We start from the raw sequence: 25,613 nt of genomic DNA, 5'->3' as shown, positions 1-25,613 counted from the left end.
GTTAGTGAACGCTATGTATCTTAGCTATAAATAATCGAGCCTGGACCAGACAATCCAGTGATCAACAGCATGAGCATCGATCTGCGCAGTTGGGAACCGATGACATGTGTCAACCAAGTAAGCGAGCCTGACCACCCGATCCCGTTAGTGGCCTCTTACGACAAGCATGAGTTATTGAAGTTCAATATTCTAACCCGGGCCTTCATGGGTATTTTTTCAACCAAGCCTAAAAGTGAGCAAAATATTAGGGTAGTGAGCACCTTGGTTTCAGGTGCAAGTGCGTGTGAACGCTGGGTATCAGGCATAATATAATAATAATAAATGCATATTTATAGTGCGCCTATTTCACATCCTGGGGCATGCTCAAAGCGCTATGTACAGATAATTTACACGAGAGTATTTACAGCCGAGATTATAAGTAATGTTTTAAGGTAAAAAATGCATCCCTAAATCAGTAAGAGAATTACATCAGACTCCGTATATAGATTTGCAGTTTGGCTCATGATGGATAACGTCTAGACGCTGGGAGGAGACAAAGTCTAATAGAATGGCGTTTAGTCGTAAGTTAGAAATATATACGTCGCTTGAGACAGAACCCAATAATAGATCAATAAAAATTGGGGGAGTTACCGAACTGTATTTACCGATAATTTTCCAATCATAATAATCATGAGTGCTGGGATGGATATAGGATTAACGAATCCAAACGGTTGGTTGAAAGAGGTGATCAGGATCAGGCCAGGCTCGAACCATATAAAAAGATAGGTTTGGCACTGAGCGAGTGGTGCGCGCTTTTTAGTGACCGAAGCCAGTCCACGTCACTCAGTTGCCTGTGTGGTACGAGCCTATCCTGTCTGTTGTTGAAGTTGTAGTTAGAGATGGACTGAGACAGAGTAAAAACTATGTGAGTATAAACTTGGTGTTGCGTTTATCTATGAATGTATGTGTGCCAGGATGACAGTAACAGAGATGTAGTAATTGCTTACAGTGGTCGTGCTCTGTCTAAAGCAGATATACTGAGAACAGGTTTTAATCCTGGACTTAAAAAATGTTAATTGTGTCAGAGCTTTTAATATGTGCCTGAACCTTGTCAATCAGAATAAACAAGGCGTGAGGAGGCATCCTCTATAACGTATGTAGAATCTGTCAGTGGTCTAGAATAACACGCGGCCTGCCTTTAGAATCCCCCACCAAATAAGCGCACGTGGAATAAAACATATTTGTATCTTTTTGTTTCAGAACATTGTTCACTTCACGGCTGTCCCTATTCTTAACCATAACGTTGCAATATTGTTGTACAAATGTGTTACACCGACTCACTCGGTTGTGTTCCCATGACGACAGTGGTCAGACTGGCCTGACATTTGTAAGGCTTCAGTGCAGTGTTTGTTTACATCACAGAAATATACAAAGTTATTTCATGGGGTATTTTGCTCGCTCTTATTTTTCACATAGAATAGGAAAGCCATCATTTTGGTTTCTCTACGATTGAGTTTAGCTATCCTACGTTGGTCATGAGAAACTAAGACTTTGAATCTTAACTTTACGATTGACTTGGGTAAGATTGGTTAGTGGAACGGTATGCCGATCGTAACGTCACGCTAAGATTGGGATTTTAGGGGTTTACGATTGGCATTGGGCTAAGATCTGTTAGTGGAACGGCACCCTGGTCTCTACACCGGTAGCTAGGGTTGTTACACTGGTTGTACCATCACAGGCCACGGCTGTCTTTCCCTTCAAGCAAGTGATGTAGGTCTGGGTGGCACTATGGACAAAGCAAAGTGATGACATCACTTCAGATGCAAGAGTAATTCATACTACGATGTAGTAACAAAGATTACCTTGTTAACAGATCCGTATATGTGAAGTTCGCATATACTCAAACGTGCAATTTTCATCAAACGTCCTCAAGATTATTCACGTAGAAGAAAGAAACAATATGGGAATCAGGGAAGATTGAACGTCACATTAAATATATTCCAGCATATTGTGAAGGATGCGATTAAAAAAATGGGTTTATATCTTAAAACCTGTAGACAATGAACATTAAAACATATAGAATGTCACAGATTTGTATTTAAAACTATCACGTAACCTTATCAAGATAACACAACATTCTAATATACAAAGAGGCTTTACATCGTTTACTTTACATGATGACGCAAGCGATCATGGATACAAGTACCCCAGCTCGGCTGGGTTTACATCATCCTGTCAGGTGTTGGCGAATACTGACAAGTTTAGCCAAACATTCAAAGAAAGCATGTTTATGATGAAAACACAGGAAGACATCTGTGGACCCAATACTGTTAACTACTTCAAGGTACAGGCACAGACAGTCTGTTTGCAAATAGTTATTTAGCAACACTATTTTTAGGGCATAAATAATATGGTAGAAGTTGGACAAATGGAGATTAAACAAATATAAGTTGCGATAACACAACAACGGCAAACAATATGTCCTACCGGTGGAATAGTGAAATTTAGTCAAACTATTTAAGATCGCAGAGGCATCTTTTTCAGCACCTTTTAGTAAAGTCTGTTCCTTTGACTGTGGAAATAGTGTGGACCTTTTATATTTCCAAAGTGAGCAGGCAGTGATTACAAGTGGAATGTTATGAGAAAGCTTACAGTTTATTTGCGTTTGTACTTCTTTTAAAATATGTATTATCTCACAACCTAATGCGTTGATAGGGATATTCATTACAAAGATAAAACATATTTTGTATTAGAGGTGATATAACATATGAATAATTCCGCTTTGACATTAAGCGAGTAAGCAACTTACCCAGAAGAATAACAACTGCTGCAACTTTCAACATGACTGTGAACATTAATGCACGATGTGGACGGAGACACTGCGCCAATTAACAACGCGTCCCTCTTTATGTAATGCCCGTCTCCATAGTACCCTAATGTTGTGTCACATGACCTGACAACAACTGACATTCAGTGTTGAGCATGTAAAATTAGAACATATTTTTTTAAATGAAAAACTTGATAGAATGCAGAGTCCGCAGTTTCGTTGTAAATGCCGTTTCCTATCAACCTGAGATCAACAATTGATCAAAAGGTGTGATCAAGGGTGTGCTGAAGACGATTCTAAATCTGAGCAAAGTATGATATCTTTTCGTCAGTAATCTTAGTATTAAATTGCATGTATTTTCTACAAGGATCAGCTTGTATATTGAACACATTGAAACAAAAGCACCAAATTTATTTCCATACTTAGCATAATATATTTCTTCCCAACCGAGAGATTTTTTCTCGATTCCGACTTTATCATGTTGAGCAATTGTTAACGAATCATTATAAACAAATTATGACGTTTATATGACGTGAAATTACGTTACATCGTAACATCTGTTAGTGACATTTCGAAATGTCCTTCACTTTGGCATGTTTGAGCTAAAATTTTACGATGCCCTTTGAAATGATGACGATAATTGTTTGTGAAGTTTGTTTTTGGCGTGTGTGCTTATATTTGCAGTGTGACCAACATTGGGCAATATATGCACAACCTATTGATGATTTACAATTTATCAACTTGCGTAGGGTTGACATTTGATTGTCCGCCATTCGGCCTGAAGAGCTACCACACTTGAGCTTGGTATCAGGCGTACATCCAGCGCCCCTGAACACCCCACATATAGTCTAGACGTGTTTAAGGCATCAATAAAACAATTACAATCATATTGTAAATACTCCTATTAAAAATAATTCAAGATATTTTATTTAATTCATGATATTTGGAATTCAGTTATACCTATGTACAAACGCATTAGAGATATTTTCAATTCAATCAGAAATATACTTAATATACTTTCCCAAAAAAGAAACGCATCATGAAAATAGCAATTTCATGAAGCAATGAATTAAACCGTGATTCATTTTGCAAAAGGTTTTGCTCTGTTTATGAGTCCTATGGTGTTTATATTTTGAAACATCACAACAAAACGCACCATCCGTAAAAATACCCGTATTTAACAGCATGATTTTCAATTTCGGCGTGTAGTGTCACAGAATACACAATTCACATGCAATGCACGTGAAAGTTGGGGATCAGATAGTCTCAATGATGGGTATAAAAGGTTGATCGCTGTCTGTCGATTATTCACTGTATTTGGAATATTGTTGACAAACGCAAAATGTCACGTCTAAAGTTTGCTTGAAGCTGGCCAGTCTCAACGTGCAGTTGCCCGACGCATGAATGTTCACCAAAGCACCATTTCACGGCTCTGGGAGAGATATCGCAGGCAGAATTCGGTAGCAGATGCCCCTCGTAGTGGGCGACCTCGAGCGACCACTGCGGCGCAGGATCGCTACATCCGGGTACATCACCTGCGTCATCTAACAGCTACGGCGACCAGTACCGCTCGACAAATGCCCGGATTGAAGAGGCTTTCTGCACAGACCGTCAGGAACAGGTTGAGAGAGTTTACGTGAAATAAGATTTTATTTTGGCCCTGTGCTTCGACAACAACATCGTCGACATCGAGTTCAATGGTGCACCAACCTTCAGGCCTGGAACCTACCGAATTGGCGTAGAATCCGGTTCAGTGAGGAATCACGATTTCTATTGGAACGACGCGATGGAAGAATGCGGGTGTACAGACGTCGACGTGAACGTGTCGCCGACGCTTGCGTTACCCACGTGGACAGATTCAGCTGGGACAGTGTTATGATGTGGGGAGAAATCACCTGCCGTAGGAGAAGTGATTAGGTGATGATCCAGGGCAACCTGACAGCTCAACGGTACTGTGGGAGTTGTCTCAACAGGACAATGTCAGGCCCCACACTGCACTTCACACTAGAGACTTCCTCCAGAACCACAACATCAATGTGCTCCCCTGGCCCTCAAGATCACCGGAATTAAACCAGATCGCACATCTGTGGGATGCCCTGGACAGACGGGTGCGACGCCGTAACCCTCAGCCCCAGACACTTCAGCAACTCGCACAGGCACTACAGGCAGAGTGGGCTGCGATTGGGCAACACGAGATTCTGAGACTTATTCGTTCGATGTCGAGGCGATGCCGTGCAGTTCTGGATGCCCACGGTGGTCACACGAGGTATTGACTTCAGCGCAACCACGAGTCTCCATGTGACACTCAAACTGACTTTCCTTGAGTTGGTGCCAAAGACGGATACGTCTGCATTCCCAGTGTGCAATTTCGCTATATTTCATTGACTCATAAAGCCTACAAGATGTTTCAAAATAAACAAAATAAAAATACAGTTGAAATTCCTATATGCGTTTCTTTTTTGGGAGAGTATACAGTTAAGCATATCTTCAATTTCTTAACGTTACAAGCATCACCAATAAACGATCACCATTATTAGCATATATGAACAGGAGACTATGAAAGAATGTTAAAATGTGCTCTAAAGCTCATAATGGTCAATGGCACGCGACAACACCACACACAAAGTTCGAGTATCATTACTGACTGAAACAAACACAAATACAAGATTATAACATGTAGCTTATTTGTCATATGGGATGATCAATAATGAAAGGTATGAATGATTGCCATATATAATTTTGTGTAAGCATGAATCTTACAAATGCTTGTTCTGTCTGAAGCACAGTTTCATGTAGGTTATATTCCGCCTGCTGTTATGAGCTGGTGAAATGATTAATCTTTGTTTTCAATTGCAGCTTTATGCCCATTATATATGTGACGCTGTCCTTTTAAGTACATGGCATATATTTCAGCAGTACTGTAAGATATGCTGTGACATGTCCTACGCCATGAAGGATACTCATGACACCTCTTGTTTCGAGCACAGATAAGAAGATAACTCCCACAACGATTCTCGTAAACTAGGAGTTTTTGTGACACGTTATTGTGTGTTCAGAGTATGAAATAGAAGAGTGATTGTCAAGAGACAAGGCTGGTGAAAGTTATAGTCCGCTTTTCTTCGATCGGGTATGATGAATTGCCAAATAACTTAAAATCCGAAATAATCTGAAAAATGTCATAACGTTATACAACAATTAAAACCATGTAGCCAAAAATATCTGTTATTTGTTGTACTGTGAATTCACTTTTCCCAAATTTGATTTAATTTCCAATTCATCGTTCTTATTTGTGGACAAACATTTTTCACATAGCCTATTTCAGAATGACTGAAGATTTGTATATTTTATCTGTCAGTAGGAATACTGAAAGTACAATTTTCATGTCACAGATAAGTCAATATGTTGCACTGCATTAACACGAACGTCACAGTAATAATGTTCCAGCTTTAGATAATCAGAGACTGACATCACCATTATCGTAGGTCAGTTCAAATCTGGATCTTCACGTGTAATTAGTAAGAAAACACCCATGTAACACATTCTCTGTTCGTGGACATCCTTAAACCGCAAGAGATCACACAAGACAAGGCTGTCAATAGTAAAACACATATATACTCAAAAAACGCATAGGTGTATTTTCACTACATCGACGGACCCGATGGTGAAATAACGTTCGATTCTGGATCTACAAAACTGGCGACGTGTATGGTTCAGTGACGAATCACGCTTTCTGCTTCTGTGCCGTGACTGAAGAGTACGTGTCTATATACGTCAAAATGAACTGGAGTGAGTTATTAAGATTAGACATGGCGATAGCACGTTTGTTTTAAACGACTGAACAATGTGTACATTTGTGCCTATAATTGATTCAATATGTTAGTATAAACTGAATCGTTTGGAATCGTCCTGTCACTTGGATTAACATCTGACAGGAAAGTGCACGTGTTACTCGTTTAAACCAAACGTGCCATCGCCATGTCTAATCTTAATAACTCACTATAGTTAGTCAATTTCATTTTTTAAGTATTTCGTTCTTTATTAGTAATAAAGCAATGCAAAATAGTCTCATTCGTTTTTAAAGACAATATCCGTTTGTCCAAACGACGTTCCTTCTTCATGGGCAGAGTTGTTGAGGTACCTCAAACCCACACGTGTCTTTAGTCCACGCAAGAAATTACGAAACTGGTAGCACTTGTGCGCAGCGTAGATATGTATAAAACCAAGTGTTAACACGCGCAATGCGCCGCGTTTTTTTGTGGTTGGAAATATGATTGAACATTGTGTTAAATGCTTGAAGGAAAACCAAGGACACCAGTAAGAGCTAACGTTTATCTAACCTTTTATTGAGAGCAAATAATTCAGGTGACACCAGCATGGCGTCCCGGGTCAGGAACAGGTCGTCGTTTCCTGTTTCGAACCGTTTATGATGTATCACTTGCCTTCTATGTCCTGTTAACGTAATATAATAGTGTGGTATTGTCACGGGTGGCATCGTGCTTGTTGTGTCGCTGTCTGTTACTGGAGGCGACAAGGCCAGTTACTAGAATGAATGAATGAATGAATTAATTTCCTCTAGATTTCAATCCGAAGATAATATACATATTTACATAAAATATTCACAACAACATATTCACAAGATAGGTACACACATGTACAGAGCAATGGCAAGGAAAGATCTAAAATACACACTTGAGTGAGGATACCATGAGTGAGGATACCATGGAATACAGGTATTTACAAAACAGGACAATCATGACATTTCATCTATTTGCTCAATAACCGTTATTTCACCTCCGGAAAAAAAGAGACAGCACTTATAGTTTGGAAAAGAACTGATTTCTGTGGTAAATAATGTTCACAATGTAGAATTACATGGCAGGCATAGTCATTACAGTGTCTTTCACAGAGCTTACAATATTTTGAAACTTTTGCTCGAGAATTGATTCGTACACAACATTGTAAGATGTCTCTATATTGTAGATAAGCATACATCAAACAATAAAACATTGTAGTCTATGTACACCAAACGCACAGTGGGTTAGGCGGTATCCGGACATATCCTGTCTCACACAGACTTGAGTAACCCATCGTACAGTTTCAGTTTCATTAACACAGTTATTAACTATTTCAAGCCATGAGGATTTACATAGAAACTTCCCAATTTCAAGATGGTCACTGTTTAAGATGTCTTGTAGAAGCGTGTCAGATATACTGTGGCGCCGTGGTTTTATTTTGAAATGTGGCTTATTTGTCTACATTTATGTACATAGCCATCCATACTCCACATACTGGCAAAATATATGCGTGCTTTAGACCAATTCATAGTCTCTACCATGCAGAATAGGTAAACGTTCACACCCATGGAAACGTGTGTGGAGTACCATCCTCCTCCATAGTTCTACAGAGGAGGATGGATGGAGATCTGTACTGTTTAACCCGAGATTACCTATGGAGTTTGCAGATTGTCGTGGTTTTTGACAATATGCCAACAGTCTAGATTTGGAGGATAAATCAGAGGAAAGCATGATACCTCAATAGTTGACACTATCACTTATAGCAATATCTGTTTCGCCAAATTTGAAAGAATAATCACCTTGGCCTTTCTTAGAATTTACGGAACATAATTCAAGTACTCTCTGAACCGTTATATGTAAGCAGCCACTTTCAAGCATAGCTATACCCAGTGTCAAGTGACGACTGCAGACCTTTAAGAGAAGTAGAAGTGTAGTGTCATCAGCCAATGAAGTACAGAGGGTATCAATACCGTATATGCGAATACCATTGTTTAAGGTTCTAACTTTACATATTAAATCATTGATAAAGAGTAGAAAGAAACAGTAGGACAAGACCCTTCCTTGTCCGACACGCTGTTGTATACCATATTCATTTGATTTTAAGCCACAATATTAAGTTTTGGTATAGGAGCTGCCACATGGTGCCTTTTATACCCATTTCAGATAACTTTAAGAAGATCTTTTTTCGCAAATATAAGTAATAAATGAAGTTGATAAATTGTTAATTTGAAGATTCGAGAAAGTTGTTAACATCATTAAGCAGCAGCATTTTAGTAGTGAGTGAGTTTTAGTTTTTGCCGTTTTCAGAAATATTCCAGCAATATGACGGCAGGGGCACACCAGAAATGGGCTTCACACATTGTTCACATGTGGGGAATAGAACCGTGTCTTTGACGTGACGAACAATTTAGTAACCGTCCCAACAATTTAGTAACAAAAACAATTTTGTGGACTGAAAGGCAGATCACTCATTTACTGGAATTTACTATGCAATATCAACTAACTGTCAAAATTTCATTTCATTCATTCAATCCCGATAATAAATTGTAAAAATAGACTGATCACCTGCCTTGATATTAGTCATGAAGCAGCTACATTAATTCTGATTAACCTGTTACTGATGACTTGTGATGCAATAGGACTAACTCTCTGTGATGTTGTAAATGTAGACCACCACAACAACATTAAATTCACCACGAGATTTAAGATAAAGAGCATGGTTTACAATGAAAATATGCCACTGCAGTTGGACAATCTTATCTCACGTAATAACCTCAGCGGAGACATAATTTACAGTCAACATTACACAGGGACAAAGTTGTCGAGATTTATGATCCAAGTGAAGGTGTTTTAAGACTAAATGTGAGACTGCTATGTCCAGTGTACTGTCTGTGCGACAGAAAAAGGATCTGTTGAGATTATTTACACCCTGTGTAAAAAGACAATGCAGCATGTATCTTAACCACCGTGAAGATAGTTTCGTGGGACAGCGAATGTGAGGGTTTTATTACTGTGTGCCTGCTTTCAAAGAAGCTGTGTAATTGCCTTTCCCCTAAGAGATCAAAACAGTTAAACTGCACGAACTAACCTGGTGCTTAAAGAAACTGCGCGTATCCAGGAAGATCAAGTACTGGGACAGAGAATACGATGGGCTTATTACTGTGTGCCGGCTTTGAAAGGAGGTGAGTTAGTGGAGTTAGCTTTTCCCCCTCAAGAGTAACTCCGTTACACCGCACTAACCACCCTTGTACATGTACTTGAAGAAACTGCACGTATGCAGGAAGGGATAAGCTACACTTTACACACTCGTGCAGGTAAAACAGACAAGAAAGTAAATAGGCACACCATTGCTTTATTATAAAATAGAGAATACATACGTCTTAGAATGATGTCCCGTGTGTATTAAATGTAAATAAGCAATACAATAGTGGCATTAAATATATATTTGGTGATAAATAGGGCTGGTAAGTAGGTCACTACTTCCGGTGACAAACAACGTTTCATACCTTTTTGAATGGTCTCATGGTTGTCAGTTGACCATAAGGAACCGATAATCATTGAAGGAATAATAATAGTTCAATCCAAACATCCCCAAATTAGCCAACTATTACGACTGTCAACATCTGTGACAGCCAAACATGGTTGTACACTTGCTGGGTTCGAACCACAAATCGCTTAGTGTAAAAGTCATGAAGCTCATTTCTGGTGTTCTCTTTCATGATATGTTCAAACTTTCCATGAATACGTTTCACTCATTTAAAGCGTGTGTATCGGACCAGTTGCATTTAAACGTCAGTCAGTTTCAGTCATTCCTTTTTTGTATTTGTTGTTATGTCGTTTTAGCAACTGCCTTCTTCCAAGCAGTCTGTGAATTTGGAAGATCTGATATCTATGTGCGCAGTGTGTTTACTAACGATGTAGTTCCTAGATAGATCACTTTAGTATGGTAATTTGTTTAAACTGAAGGCCAACAGGAACCTATCACTGTATAAAGGAAATTGTCAAAGTTCAATCTAAAACACATCGTCAGGCACCTCATATTGCCAAACAGGACAATGCCCTATGCAAACTGGAGATATGTCTACCGCACGGAAAATGTGATGTAATGTCCTGACAACGCGGGTGCGCCCTGGGTATGATACAAATGGGAGGCACCCATGACCACTTGTTGCTCCTGTGGCGCGGTAAAAAAAAAACAACCCTGATACAAGTTTACACACATACCTGGCAGGCATCGGATAGACTAAGAACGGTTAGATACAGGGTAACTATGTTCTCTGGAAACTACATGTAGTAATTGCGAACATCCCTTGAAACAATTCCTGTTAGTGACGTCATCAGTGACGAATGCCTCGGGTAACATAGTTGGTCCAAAGGCAGTGGCCTGTCGACTCAGGGCTAAGAGAATGAATACTTACAGACGTTACAGTTATTGACAGTACAACATCGTCGTCATAGATTGAGATGGTCCCGGACTGCATGTCGTTTGTCCGAGTGACGTTTCGTCTTCACTGATGAAAACAATTAATGTCTGCTCAGAGCTGATGGAAGTGTTATCTCCCAAAACTTCCACATGCCAAAACCTCTACAAAAAGTCAAGGCAGAATTATGCACGTACCTATGGGTATAATGGAACAGCCCAGAGGTGGGGTAATAGAGGGAGTAGTTGGGAGTAGAGGATTAAAACAGGTTCAGTAACAACTTGTTATTTATTAAGTAAGATGAAAGAGTTGTATGTGTGTGTATACAGTAACAACATGCTCCAAGCTCACCAATTCAGTGGAGTGGTAATTTTAAACTTTTAATATTAATTAACTAATAGAAACTTCATCCCACATGTGAAGTCCACACGCACCAACAGACTCAGCACCAACAACAACTTAGAGGCATTCCACAGCAGAATCATCCAGACCTTACCCCATCGCCATCCAAATATCTTTAGATTCACTGAAGTGATTAAGAAGATTGAGGCTGCAGACACGGCAAAGATTGCTCAACTTGAATTTGGAGCAGCCCCCACTCACAAGAAAGCGTGTCTACAGGGAGACATAAAATCGACTGATGAGTCTGAAGGACAAGCTGCTCACCAGGCAGGAAACACCACTGGACTTTCTAGATGCTGCTGGACACCACCTAAAACTTGACTAATGACATTAGAAGAATCAGACATTATGTTGTGACATTTCAAATTCAAATCAGTGCTGACGTTATTATATCTGTTTTGTTACTTCAAGTTCCTTTCAAACACTTGAAATTTCAGGTTTTTCAAAGAAACTTGAAGCAACGAGAAATCAATTGAAGTAACGAGAAAATACTCCAAAATCTTGAAGTAATGAGAATATACTCGAAGCAACGAAAACATAATTGAAATAACGAGCAAATAATTGGAATAACGAGAAGATACACTCAAGCTCTATCCAGATATTCGAAACAACGAAAAAGGTCGCTTAACAAATATTGCATGCTACAAAATTGGCGGCATTAGCGTTTCCTAGACGACAGGGGTCTACCACGCAGAAATGAACTCCTGGAGTGGGTGAAACGTATCTTGGTCGCTGCATTGCCTGTCAGGTCCCTTACTATCGTGGAAAATGCACCATATCACAGGGTGCGGATATGTCACCTTCCAGGGCTACATAAATACAACTCTAAGAAATCTTCACAACTACCAAACTTGCACCCGCGAATAAGCTCAATCGTTACATCAAAGGAAAAGGTCACGGTGTCTTTGACTTCCCCCTTACCATTGCGATCTGAATTCATTGGGTCCCCAAGATGACGTGATGTTTGACGAACGCACATAAAAAGATGATGTTCAGATGCTGGTAAATTACTGCCCTGGCAGAGCTGTTATCCAGTATTCTAGAAGATATTATCCTGGTTCCAATATCCTGGGATCCATCTGTAAATATGGATTTGCATGTATTATATTTACTTCTTAATTGATCATATTCTTGCCTATAATGCAATTTGTTTGTGTCTGAATTTTTTAATATGGATAGTGTTAGATCTACGTGTGGACTCACTAATTGCCAAGGAGGAGAGGAAAGCAGGCGAGAAGGAGATATATCTTGTAGCATAATGTAAGCGGCATGAAGGAATGCTATTCTTATTTTCACAGGCAGAATGAGAGAAGACAAGAGTCTTGATGCTGGTCACATGTTAGACCTCCGCTAGCAGTTGCACCATCAGAAATGGCGCAAGTACGTCGAGGTCTGGGACATGAGTGCGTAAAATTGTGACTAAAAGTATCACGAGATCCCTCTTATACCGTCTTTCAAAGTACGGTGATTATTCGATATTTTACTATATCAGTTCCTTTTGAAGACCAGCGGACTGCAGAAACACAATCAAATCGATCAATGACGTGCTTAATAGGTTCCGTTTGATAACATCCATGAGAAAGGTATATGTCGACATGTCGGTGGTTTTAAACAGTACGGGAACCTGTCTTAGAGATTGAGTGATTTTACGACGCATTGACAATCAAATGGGCGTGTGAAACGGCCTTAAACGTTCTGATATGTTTGCTTCATGATAATGGGTTTAACTGAAAACGCTGTGGCATGATGCTATGTTTTCTGATTATATACATATATATTTGGAACCTTACTGACTGCAGCCTTGACCAATTATCACCGACTCAGTGACACATACCACTGCTCATGTAAAAACAGGTATGTCGGATGGTGTCAATAATTTTGTTTATTCTTGTGTTATTGAATTGAACGAATGACGTGAAGATGCTTCATGGGCGTATGAACATCATACACTGGAGCACGTGAAGTGATAATTGTACTAGTGCACAATTTTAGATTACATTTTTATGAATACCATCATATCACATTCCATTGCATGTAAAGGTAGAATTTTAGTGTTAATGTAGCATCTCAACGAAAAGGCATTGGCTGATTCGCCCACCTTTCTTTTTATCATTGTATTTAGAGGGATACACAAAGTGCTTGGTCAGACTTCCATTGTGTGGGTTATATAGTTGACTCTTACTGCTGGCGATTAGATGAGGTATCTAAGCTTATGGGTGTAGGTTCAAATTTAGATGCGGATCAGTAACCACAAAAAAACGATTATGCCATTTTGACCGGAAGAAAATCTCTCTCTCTCTCTCTCTCTCTCTCTCTCTCTCTCTCTCTCTCTCTCTCTCTCTCTCTCTCTCTCTTCTCTCTCTCTCTCTCTCTCTCTCTCTCTCTCTCTCTCTCTCTCTCATGCAACAGAAGTTGAACACTCAAGCGTGTATAAATAATTAAAACAACAAAACTATAGGTTACGCCTACTTGGACTGGGGAGGTACTTTGAAGAGGTAATCATAAGACGGTGCCGTGTTGGCCATTCAAATGATTATCCATTAAAAGGTGAGGATCCTCCATTCTGTATCCCTTGTGATAAACGAATCATGGTTGAGCATGTTCTGCTTGACTGTATTGATTTTTCCATAATCTCACCACAGGGATGATACTTATTTACCATCAAGTCTTCTATATTAATATCACCCGTGAAGGTCCGGGTCAGAATTGATCTTCAGTAACCCATGCATGTCGTAAGAGGCGTCTAACGGGATCGGGTGATCACCGGTTCCCAAATGCGCAGATCGATGTTCATGATGTTGATCCCTGGATTGTCTCGTCCAGACTCAATTATTTACAGACCGCCGCCATATAGTTTGGATATCACTGAGTGCGGCGTAAAACTTAACTCACTCATTCACTATATTAATTTCATCATATATGCAGGATCTTTTCCTGATATCAATTCTCATTTAATACTTAGGGCAATACCTTTAAAGGGGGTTGAAGAAGTGTAAAACAGTTGTTTCCCCGAGAGGGTATGTAAGTCCCATTCGATTCAACGTAAATCGGAGAATATATGTACTTTTATTGTTTGGCTATTTTTGGCAAAACTCGCCTACAACTGGAACGATGGTTTAAATCCAACAAGGGTCCATGCAGAAGCAAAAGTACTCAGTCAGTAATTCCCCATGATCCCTTGTATGGTGATCTACCTTCAGTTGCTATAGCCCGTTTTCATATTGTATTGATCTAATTAGTAGTGTCATTTAAAAATTGCATTAATGTTTAAATTTCTAATTTTGATAATTTTGATAATTATTTTACTGTCCTTCGTCGACATATTTTTCATATAACTGATATTTGCCGAAATATTGCCGATGTTACTATAAATCTTACCTCACTCACTCACTTCCAAATTCGTAAGGTGTACATGTGAAGTACAATACAATTCGATTCTTTGTTCTGAATGTATGTTTGTATCACAATATAGAGCAAATCGAGGTTTGGTTATTATTTGGTCACCTGAAAATATGTTTTCAGGTCCTCCAACACAAGAAACTGTGGTTGAGGTGAACATTTTCAGAATGTAGGGAAATGCGACGTGGTTCTTTGCCAATAATGAATACAAAATGTGTCATTGTATGAAAATCCTAAAGAAAAATATGAATAAAATTAAATATGTTCCATTCACAATAGCGGCAACAGAAATGTGTAATGAATCATTCCATTGCAATTAAATAAAGACAAAGCAAAACGGGTTAAGTGACGTGAAAGGTGGTTCAGTTACAGCCTTACAATTATCTGACTTTTGACTCTAAGTTTTCAATAACTTTATATTTTAAGACAAATGAGTAAAACTAGTTGTTTGCGAATTATTCGTTTTCCATATGAACATAAACAGATAAGATTATTACTGGATACCATTCATTTTCCTCTTTGTGATATGTTAAATACAAGTAGAAATCATGTACCACCTTCTATATAATTCTGTAAAAGGGGTTATCAAGACACTCCTGTGATTATGACCGGTCTCGCGTTATGGTATTCCAGATTTCAGCCGAGGAATACATTGAGACTCTTTAACTAAGGAATCTTAATTTTATACCCCTGGATCACAGTCATAAACAGACGGACATTAGTAAGCTCTTTTGCTCTGAAAACGTTCTTTGCACGTGATTTCTCGGTCTTGTAATGACAGATGGATGAGTAAGCCACAATGGATACGTGTAGATCAGTGGTTGAGTCAAGGTTTCAATATCGCGTATAATACGTATAGTCAATCACATCCAATCATTAATCTAGTTTATGTCTATGTGGTCCCAGTAACATAACACCATGTGGATAGACACACTTTGCGATCACTGTACACATGTACATACACCTAAAATATCGATAGTATGCTGATCATTTTATCCGGCACGTGTGACTCAGTTCTGTACCTTGGGCCAACCGGAAAACTATGACCGTTGGTTGAAATATATGCCTGACTGTTTTCGGTTTGTCAACACTAATAATATTATCGTGGGTTTTACCAAAGCGGTCGAAGTCTGCATCACTTCAGGCTTTCCTCTCCCATAAAGTTGACACTCCATGATGTAACCGGAATACTGTCTCAAGCAGCTTTGGTCCATATTTATTTGCTCACATCATCTTTGTATTATTATCATAACGAAAAACAAAATATGCAAATAAAATTTCATTAGTCGAAAAACGTATTGACATGATCACAACCTGTTTGTCAGTAAAAACTTACGTCATACAGAGCGATCACGTAAATAGTGAATGTTTTGATATTGCATGGGCAGATGATTACATGGATCAACCCAGGTGTCGATGCATGATTAACTGGGATAGAATATACAAACAGGAGGGATGAAAGTAGATTTCATATCATTCATTGGTAATCAAATACTGAGGAAAGACACTTCAGATCTTGAAAAAGTTAATTATATATTTCACAGACTAACTGGAATAAAAACCTAGAAACAGCAGCGATGAAAGTAAATTCAGCAGTATCTAATATCATCATATGCTGTAGAGAGAAGGACACTTCAGGTGTGAAAAAAAGGATAACATGATATTCGCAAACCAAAGCAACACATCTTGACACATGTTGACATCTTGCTACAGGAACATGCTTGCAACGACTGATACGATCAGTGACGTCAGAGCAAAGGTCACGTGTTCACCTCCACCTGCAAAGAAACAAATGTCACAAATGTTCCGTTCGTTGATGTGATCTTTCTATGGAAATGTATCGACCAGACAACCTAACCTGATCAACATAGTGTAACATTGTATTTTTAAAAGAGAAACAACTTAGTGACAATATATTCAGAACTCGATCCACAGGTTTATGTAGATGTATTTATGATATCAATTAGATGAATTAACCTCACAATGCTAAATGTGTGCTGAGTATACAATTAATATAATACTGTAGAATCCACTGTGTATCATGCATTGGTCCATCTGATTCTGAGTAGGTATGTCAACGTGATTGTCATGCTTTGCTCAAGGGTCCCTTCCATTGTGGACTCTCTGTTTTACCATACATGTAAGCTTTAGGTCACAAACGTGTTTGTTTGAAACGGGTGTGTCGTTTCCGCTACTACTTACACTTGGCGGCAGTTATCTTGGTATTTGTGTCAGTAAGAAGAGCTGCTTGGGTGAGGGTGGTACACCCAATTTCGGTAGTGGTGGTGATGGCAGAGAGACAAGTCCTTAGATTAGTCAGGACACTGTTGCAAAAACATAAATATATATATACAGGTGCGAATAATGTCCACAACCCCTTGAAAATGAGAACAGAAAGCATTGGGTATGAAAATACTTAAAAGCAGATTGATATTCCAGACACTATTGTACATGTACCACAATAGATTTCCCCAGTCGTTTGAATCAACTTCTCAGTGTCCCTACGATGGTTAAAGTAACCACAGCTCGTGTACATAACTTACTCTTAAAATATTCTCTGATCCGTCTCAATATGTGAGGCCAAGTTAGCTTGAAATGTGGTTTGGAGATATATCGATCATAATATTTCAGCATTTCAGCCTGATTAATTACTCACGTGCACTTCAGGGCATCGATGGAGATGTCTGCTTTGGCTGAATTAATCTCACACTGGCAGGCGGTGGTGACAGCTGAAACCACAGGTAAGTGTTTCAATCAGTACATACTGATAAAGCAAGTGCAAAGTGTTATATAAAGAACCTCTTATACATTGGTTATGGACACAACTTCAATGTTATTGAAAATACAGTGGCACATCATCTGCAGAGTATCTCGTTTGCATATGTTGCTTTTTCTCAGACAAAAGTGAGCCTCCACAACACAATAAAGCAACACAATGGGCAAAGTCAACTATAATATAATTCTAATAAAAGGACTAAGGCTTACTACAGGCTGGAGTGTCGAGTGCTTTCATCCTGGTCTCTACACCGGTAGCTAGGGTTGTTACACTGGTTGTACCATCACAGGCCAGGGCTGTCTTTTCCTTCAAGCAAGTGATGTAGGTCTGAGTGGCACTATGGACAACAAACAGAGATGACATCTCTATAGATGACAATGCAAAGTACAACGTTACCAGTAAGACATAGCTGGAAGTGTTATGAATCCAGCAAACGTGTCAATAGAGTGTTGTGTTTAAGAGACGTATTAATGGATGCACGTAAGTTCCAGATCGAACGAATAGTAACGTATGATGTTAACATTAATGGACTCAAAACATACCATACCTAGCTATGAGGGCACACAACGGATATACAGTATATTTAGTTAAAGATAATGGGATTTGCGATAGTTATGACAACGAATGTACCCATTGGTATTCAAATAAACATATAACGATACGGGTAAGCAACCGATGCTAGGGTGGATCGGGTTGTCAGTCTCGCTGACTTGGTTGAAACGTGACATCGTATCTCAGTTGCGTAGACTGATACTCATGATGTTGATCACTGGATTGTCTGGTCAAGACTCCGTCATTTACAGACCACTGCCATGCAGCTTGAATAGTGTTGTGTGTGGCGTTAAACAACAAACAAACAATGGTATTCAAATATACTCATGAAAACGAATAAAGGAACACATGCAAGTGCAAATGTTCCAATACTCTTTTCCGAGATTCTTGTCAGTCTTTATATTGCACTGTGGATGAAAATTTGGAAATAAGTAAATGAACACTTGTATTTTCATGTTTTCCTTTCATGTTAACTTTCTTACACATACTATTTGCTGTTATGCCACACAGTGGAGGCTTTCGTGTAGTATTCGCCATTCCTGCCCCATCCTAAAAATACATATTTCCAATGATGGATTCCTTTGTTTACACCTTTATCAAATACTAGTACTAGTACTATTTATTACGTGCAAGTATCTGCTTCCTGAGCTGCGCTCTGGTCAGTTTTCCAGAATTCCTTCTGACAAATACAGGTGTCCGTAAATGCTGCAAGTAAACAGGCAAAGAAAAGTGCAGATAAATTTAATTGAGCATGAAATGCCAAGTTTATGTGCTCTTACACGTATCTCAAGGATAAGCATTTCCTAAGATATATGTTAGCATTATTACTCTGAAATCTGTCCATTATGCACCCAATTCACTTATTTCACGACTTTGGGGAACACATTCGATAACAATCATCTTTCTTATAGAGTATAACATATTACACTATTTATCGTCATATTACCTTTCCGCATGTACCTATTTCCACCACCATATGCAACATACAATATGTACGTGATCATCCATCTATTTACATGATATCGTCCATGTTCCAACAATTCATTTCAGTGTATACCCACCCAAAATCATTTGTCTTTTCAAAATACGCAGGTTTAACACATCTTGCTCATCGAACTCTAATTAGTTTCGTGTTGTTCCTTTGCCCAAAATTTGTAATTTGTTAAAGTCACGATATGGCTGAAACATTGCCGATGTGACTCACTCACTCACCCACTCTTTGCCCAATACAACAAACACTCATCTCAATTATTACGGTAAATTACAATGAAGAACCATGCTCCTAACGCACTTTGGATGACACAGCAATATTCAGAGACCCCTGGAAAATGTCAACTAATCCCTGACATCGCAGATCTCTCAAATATATGTTAAACTCAGATTTCAACATACATGTACTGCAAGTATCCCCTGTATAATCTGTCTCTATGGTCGCGGCGTCAGCAGTTGCCGGAGGACACCCGGCGTCACCTTTCCCCGAGGTCTCCAGACAGGTCAGGTACGTCTTCAGTGCTCTGAAAAGATAAACAGTGACTTCGTCTGAACATCTCACATCTCAAACCACAGATGTACGAATTTATGTTTATGTATTTCGCTACATGAGTGCACTACTGCAAATAGAATGTATTTGTGCATTCACATACGTCACAAATAAAATTTCTGTTTCTTTGTAGTGGAATGCCTAAAAAAGTGCTTTTCAGCATCTATTAATGATATTTCGCGCGGATTGTTGTAACGAATGATTTGTATTTAAAGGATATATACGCATGTATACATATATACATCATATCAGCTGGTCATTATTGTCAAGTGCTGAAATGTATCCTCTGCAAACAAGATGTCTTGTAAAATGACTTACGCGCATTTTGCTCCGGCGGCCGGTGTACCGTATGTAGTTTTACAAGTGTCACAGGTTTCTGCCTAAGCTGATGGACAGTAAACTGAAAAAAACTAAGCATTTTAAGAAACATGTATTTCTGATGCACGTGATCAATTTCTTAATATGTTTATATCATATCTCACTGAAGACCTCATCCCACTGCTTTCTCATTTCAAGGCTGCACTACTGCAATTCAGTTTTCTTTGGTCTCCCTCTTGACGAGATCGCTCGTCTCAAGCGAGTACAGCACAGTGCAGCTCGTCTTATGGTGAAGAGACGGAAGCACACTCATGCGACTCCCATGCTGCAGCTTCTACATTGGTTGCCTATCACACTCCGGTGCAAATACAAGATTCCAACACTTGTCCTTTCGGAGATATTTTCGCTGTATAAATGCTATCCATTACTATTATTATTATCAATGAAGTAGACACGGTATATTGATAATGAATTCGCTCACTGTAATTGCAATGTTTCGATTATTAATTAACAATTAACAATCTTTCAACCAGACTTCAAGCTGGTAGTCATAATGACATAACATTGACGACATGAGGCACCACTGCATTTCTCGCCTTTGTCATTCAGCCACCAAACATCTCTCTCACTATCAGTATGTGTCAATGTGTGCGTGCGTGTGTGCGAGCGAGCGTGCGTGAATGAATACAGTTCGCTCTATTCCCAAACGTTCAACTTTCAGATATCCGTTCAGAGTAAACATCTTCCCTTTATCATTATAAAGACGCATTTGATTAAATTAAACCACATGGGGCAATGTGAACGCCGCGTGTTTACCAATACAAGGTTATATCAGTACATCTTGGCCTCTTGACCAAACGATTTCAAGATATCTTCAAATACTTCTGGTTCGGAAAATGGCAGTGACCATATACAACTCGTACTAGCCGAGAGCCTCGATGCGGTCCTATTTGGTCATCCTTAGCTGTGTACTCAAATGTGCAATTTTCAACCACAGTTTGGGTTTGGATGATAATCGACTCTGGGGACAGTGATCAACAAGCATCGACATATCAACCAAGTCAGCGAGCCTGACCATCCGATCCCGTTAGTCGCCTCTTACGACAAGCATGGTTTGCTGAAAACCAATTCTAACCCGGATCTTCGCCTGTTTTCAACAAACGACCCCAAGATTCCTCGCATAGTAGAACTAGAATAATATGTGAATCAGATGTTATGTATCCATTAAGGACAGGTGCTAGGTATTCATTCATGAGTGCAGGAGTTACGATTGAACATCACATCAAGAAAATTCCCGCATATCGTGAAGGATACAATTTATAAATTAAAATAATGTTTAAAGCATAAAAACCTGAAGAACATGAACAATAAAATATCACATATTTGTATTTAGTTCAAGCATGTAATCATTATAATATAACATTAGACGCAAAATTCCAATATACAAAGGGGTTTTACGTCGAATAAAGGTTGTTGATCACACAGGGGTCTCACAATACTTGTCCTCCTGAGAGGGTACGCAAGTCCCAAAACTTTCAAAGTAAATTTTCAAGGACTTTCAAGGTCAAGCTCTACCAATCGTTCAATCGTAGTATATTTGTTGTTATAAATGATGGCTAAAATTGAATACAGTCACCAGCGGTTGAATGGATGGTGTAAATCCAGCTAGGGTCAATGCTGGTAGCAAAAGCACTGCAAGTCCCCATGGCACTAGTATGATGATCAACTTTCAGTATCAGGCGATACTCAGACCGTTTTCATTAAAAATATTGTATTATCCTCATTGATATCAAATTTTAGAGATAGATGCTTGTTTTAATTCTTGTTTCTGTGATATTCTAGTTGTTTCTACTGTTCTTCGTTGATGGATTTTAAAAATGTGAAATTTGTTTGTCATGAATTTGTAACTAATTTTAGTCACGATATGGATGAAATACTGCCAATGTGACTCTAAACTATAACTCACTCACTCACTCGAAGATACAACCACTAACAATCAAATTTCAAATTGATGGTACAAATTATAAACATGTCCGTGTTACGTCCAGAACTACATCAATTAATGCTATTATAAAGGCAGGTTAGGTTTATATTTAGCGACATGTATGGTATAAATGACTGGAAGAAGTTGGTCATGGGGACATTAAAAATCCTTGTATAACCACGTCCATATATTGTATGTTTTATCATAACTTAACCATGAATCGTGTCTGCCTACAATATAAAACGTAACGTTTGTTTTGTAATTCTTTCAACACCAATAGATAGAATAAAGTGAGTGAGTGAGTCACATCGGCAATATGTCAGTGATATTGTGACTTAAAACGTTATAAATTAGCAATAAACACAATTACATTAAAAAAAACTGTCGACAAAGGACAGTAAAATAAGTACATGATCACAGTTAGAGAATTGAAATTAGCAATAAACTTTTAAAATTTTACAAATCGTACAGACAATACTTTATGAAAAAGGACTAGAGTTTACCAAAAATTGAAAGTAGATCACCATGCAAGGGACCATGGGGACATCCCTTTAAGCCGTTGGTGATGATAGGTAAATTTAAACATACCTGAACATCGGAAAATGCTGCGTTTACTTTCACTGGTAAGCTTAGTTTACCATGAATGTTTTGGGACTTACCTACCCCCACAGGACAATACTTTTACCGTACTTCAACCCCCTGTGAGGATACAGCCACTAACAATCACAGTTGCTCAATTAAACTGCCAAAGATAAAATACTTATCTATTTACAAATAATTTATTAAAATTTATGTAACAACTCTATTTCTTTTAAAAATGCAATAATTAAATGATAAATAACATTTAAAATATCCTTAACTGTTTTATCATATATAAAATATAAAACACATGGGATTCGATATGAAAACAAGGACAAAGTCAGAATCGTTCAGTGGACGCTTCTTTTTGTCAAATAATTTACACTGACTGTTGAAATGGTCTGGTCGTTTGTTTAAAGTAATTGTAAAGTCACAAGTGAGCAGGCAATGATGACGAGAAGGAATGTTACAAGAAAATTCTTTTTTTTTAACTTATTATAAAATATATAACGATTCATAACTAAAACCTTTTGGCAAGGAAAATAATGTATTGGATATTCATTACATAAATTAAAACAAACAAACAAACTTTGTGTTGTATTTTGAGGTGATATAATATGAATAATTCCGTTTTGACATCGAGCTAGTAAATGACTTACCCAGAAGAAGAACGACCGCTGCAACCTGAAACATGACTGGAAACGCTAATGCACGATGTGGACGGAGACACTACACCGGAGAGCAACGCGTCCCTCTTTATGTAATGCCCGTCACCATAGTACCCTAATGTTGTGTCACATGTCTTGACAATGACTGACTTCCAATGTTGTCCACGTAAACATTAAAAATGTTTGTAACATCAATATCTGGTGTGGTATGTAGTGTCCGCAATGTAGCTGTGCATGCCGTTTCCCATAAACCTGAGACCTACAATTGATCAAATACGGAGGGTTCGCTGAGTTTCATCTACTCAATGCTAATGAGTAATCTTATCATTGAATAAGGTGGGTTTTTTTAAAACAAAGGATCATCTTGCATGTTCAATACATTCAAATAAAAGCAACTCATGTAATGTGTGCATGGATTTGTCATAGCAATGGATAAATAATACAAGTTGTTTTCTAATAAGTGAAATGATCCTAACCCACTTGTCAAAAATTGCTTATCGCCAACAAATGGTAAAAGACAAACTTGAGAATGGCACTAATCGTAATTATTTTCACAAACGGGTGAAATGTGGAGTGAGCGAGTGGATGAGTTGGATATGACACCGTTTTTAGCAATATTCCAGCAATATCACGGCGGGGGACACAAGAAATATGCTTCACCCATAGTACCTGTGTGAGGAATCGAACCCGGGCCTTTGGCGTGACGAGCGAACGCTACAACCACTCGGCTACCCCACCGCCCCTTGTAAAATTAGAAATGTATTTGACTTGTCTTTTGAACAAAAATGCATGATAACATTTACTTTATATTTTTTTTCTGCAAAATCTTGCTGCACGTAGATCAGCAGTTGTTAACTTAAGACATCAAATGATAAAGATGCTGGAATGTGCTCGACATGATTTACTAGGAACAATACTGAAGGAACTAACGAACTGGTATTGAAGGTGCAGTGACAATAATTATCTTTAAAACTACTTTTTGGCTTGTGTGTCCATATCTGGTATGTGCCAAGTGTTGGGCGATAAATCCACGGCCCTTGATGCAATACACTTCATTACCTTACGTGTGCTTGAATTGCCCACCATTCTGCCTGAAGAGCTACCCGAAGCTTGGCAAAGATGGCGGATGCTGGTTCTTATGCATACATTCACAAATGCTCAATGTGTGTCCTGTTTGGAGGTCAATCCTCATATAAGTATGCTTGGTCGTCGGAGATAATCGACTACATTCTGTGGACAATGTTGTCTGCAGTTGTTGTCTGCAGTCTGCAATTGCAATTGTCTTCTGATCATTCTAGCGAATGGAACAACGACAAATACCAAAAGTCGTCTATGTTTGCTTGCTAGTTAACTCTCCATATAGAATAACCGAATTGTGTAGGAAAACTGTATACTTGCTTGTTTTCACATGTGCACAATAACATTCTGTTATGAAGAGCCTACACTTTTATCAAACAAAGCCACAATATGTTACTTGGCATATACCACCCATTGACACAAAGGTTAATATACAAACCAAACTTGATCACATAATATCTTTAATGTGCAGATGCATATGTACCGTTTCATCTTGCAACAGCTTCGCTCCGCACTCAGCAATATTCCAGCTTTAGTGCAACGGTCTGTACATACTGGACCAAACAATCCAGTGATCAACAGCATCAACATCGTTCTACGCAGATGGAATACGATGACATGTGTCCGCGAGCCGCCTCTTGTGACAAACATGGGTTGCCGAAGATTAATTCTATCCCGTATCATCACGGGTAGCTGCTTTTAGCTGTACATCGGTGACACTAGTTCGTGTGAACTTGAAGTAGTAGGGAAAATATATAACGTGCGTAATGACACTGTGATTTCAGACACATGGATAATTCTGTCGCCATGTGACTATAAACGATGACATGGTATGTTTTGTTGATCGTGCTAATGGATTATTTTAAAATGGCCGGCGTTGTTATGCAATTGCCATGCACACCCGTCCTACATGTTTCTCCTTGGTAAACAGAGGTACGACAATCGAGAGGAAAAGTTGCGAGTTGAATGGATTATGCCAACGACAGCTTTAGTGCGCATATGCCTACCTTTGAAGACATAATGTTCTTTTTATAGAGAACATCCTTCCCAAGGAAACATTTACGTTTTACGAAGATCATGATTTCTGCCTTATTTTCAAGGATTGGCTATGTTTCTATTCGATTGGTTCAATAGCTTCATGGGATCACTTTCGCCGCCAGTGTTTGCTCTTTGTTCATTATTAAAGCAGTGTTTTTTAACAAAATCGTGCCTCGCAGTGTATGTAGATGTGATTAGATAACAAGCATGCTATGGTTGCCGCCGTGGCGTTTATTAACCTAATGTCCTACCAATCAAA

The 25,613-nt window shown here is 38.7% G+C and overlaps 1 protein-coding gene and 2 long non-coding RNA genes across 3 annotated transcripts in view; 1 reads left to right on the top strand and 2 right to left on the bottom strand.

Annotated features, from left to right (window-relative positions):
• LOC124257833 (uncharacterized protein PB18E9.04c-like) overlaps positions 1-25,613 on the bottom strand; it is a 198,574-nt gene that overhangs the window by 155,878 nt on the left and 17,083 nt on the right. The window lies entirely within an intron of this gene.
• LOC124257828 lies at positions 2,659-10,213 on the bottom strand. The gene is made up of 4 exons (XR_006893376.1): positions 10,095-10,213; positions 9,747-9,752; positions 9,668-9,674; positions 2,659-2,671 (listed from the first exon to the last, which is right to left on the bottom strand). It is a non-coding gene; the product is annotated as an uncharacterized LOC124257828 (long non-coding RNA).
• LOC124257831 lies at positions 8,909-23,982 on the top strand. The gene is made up of 3 exons (XR_006893379.1): positions 8,909-8,961; positions 14,830-14,842; positions 23,918-23,982. It is a non-coding gene; the product is annotated as an uncharacterized LOC124257831 (long non-coding RNA).

The sequence above is a fragment of the Haliotis rubra genome, unplaced genomic scaffold, assembly GCF_003918875.1.
Source record: "Haliotis rubra isolate DU_JTF1 unplaced genomic scaffold, ASM391887v1 Scf675, whole genome shotgun sequence".
NCBI classification, from domain to species: Eukaryota; Metazoa; Mollusca; class Gastropoda; order Lepetellida; family Haliotidae; genus Haliotis; species Haliotis rubra.
The sequence above is the reverse complement of the archived record's forward strand: the minus strand, read 5'-3'. Positions and strand labels throughout refer to the sequence as shown.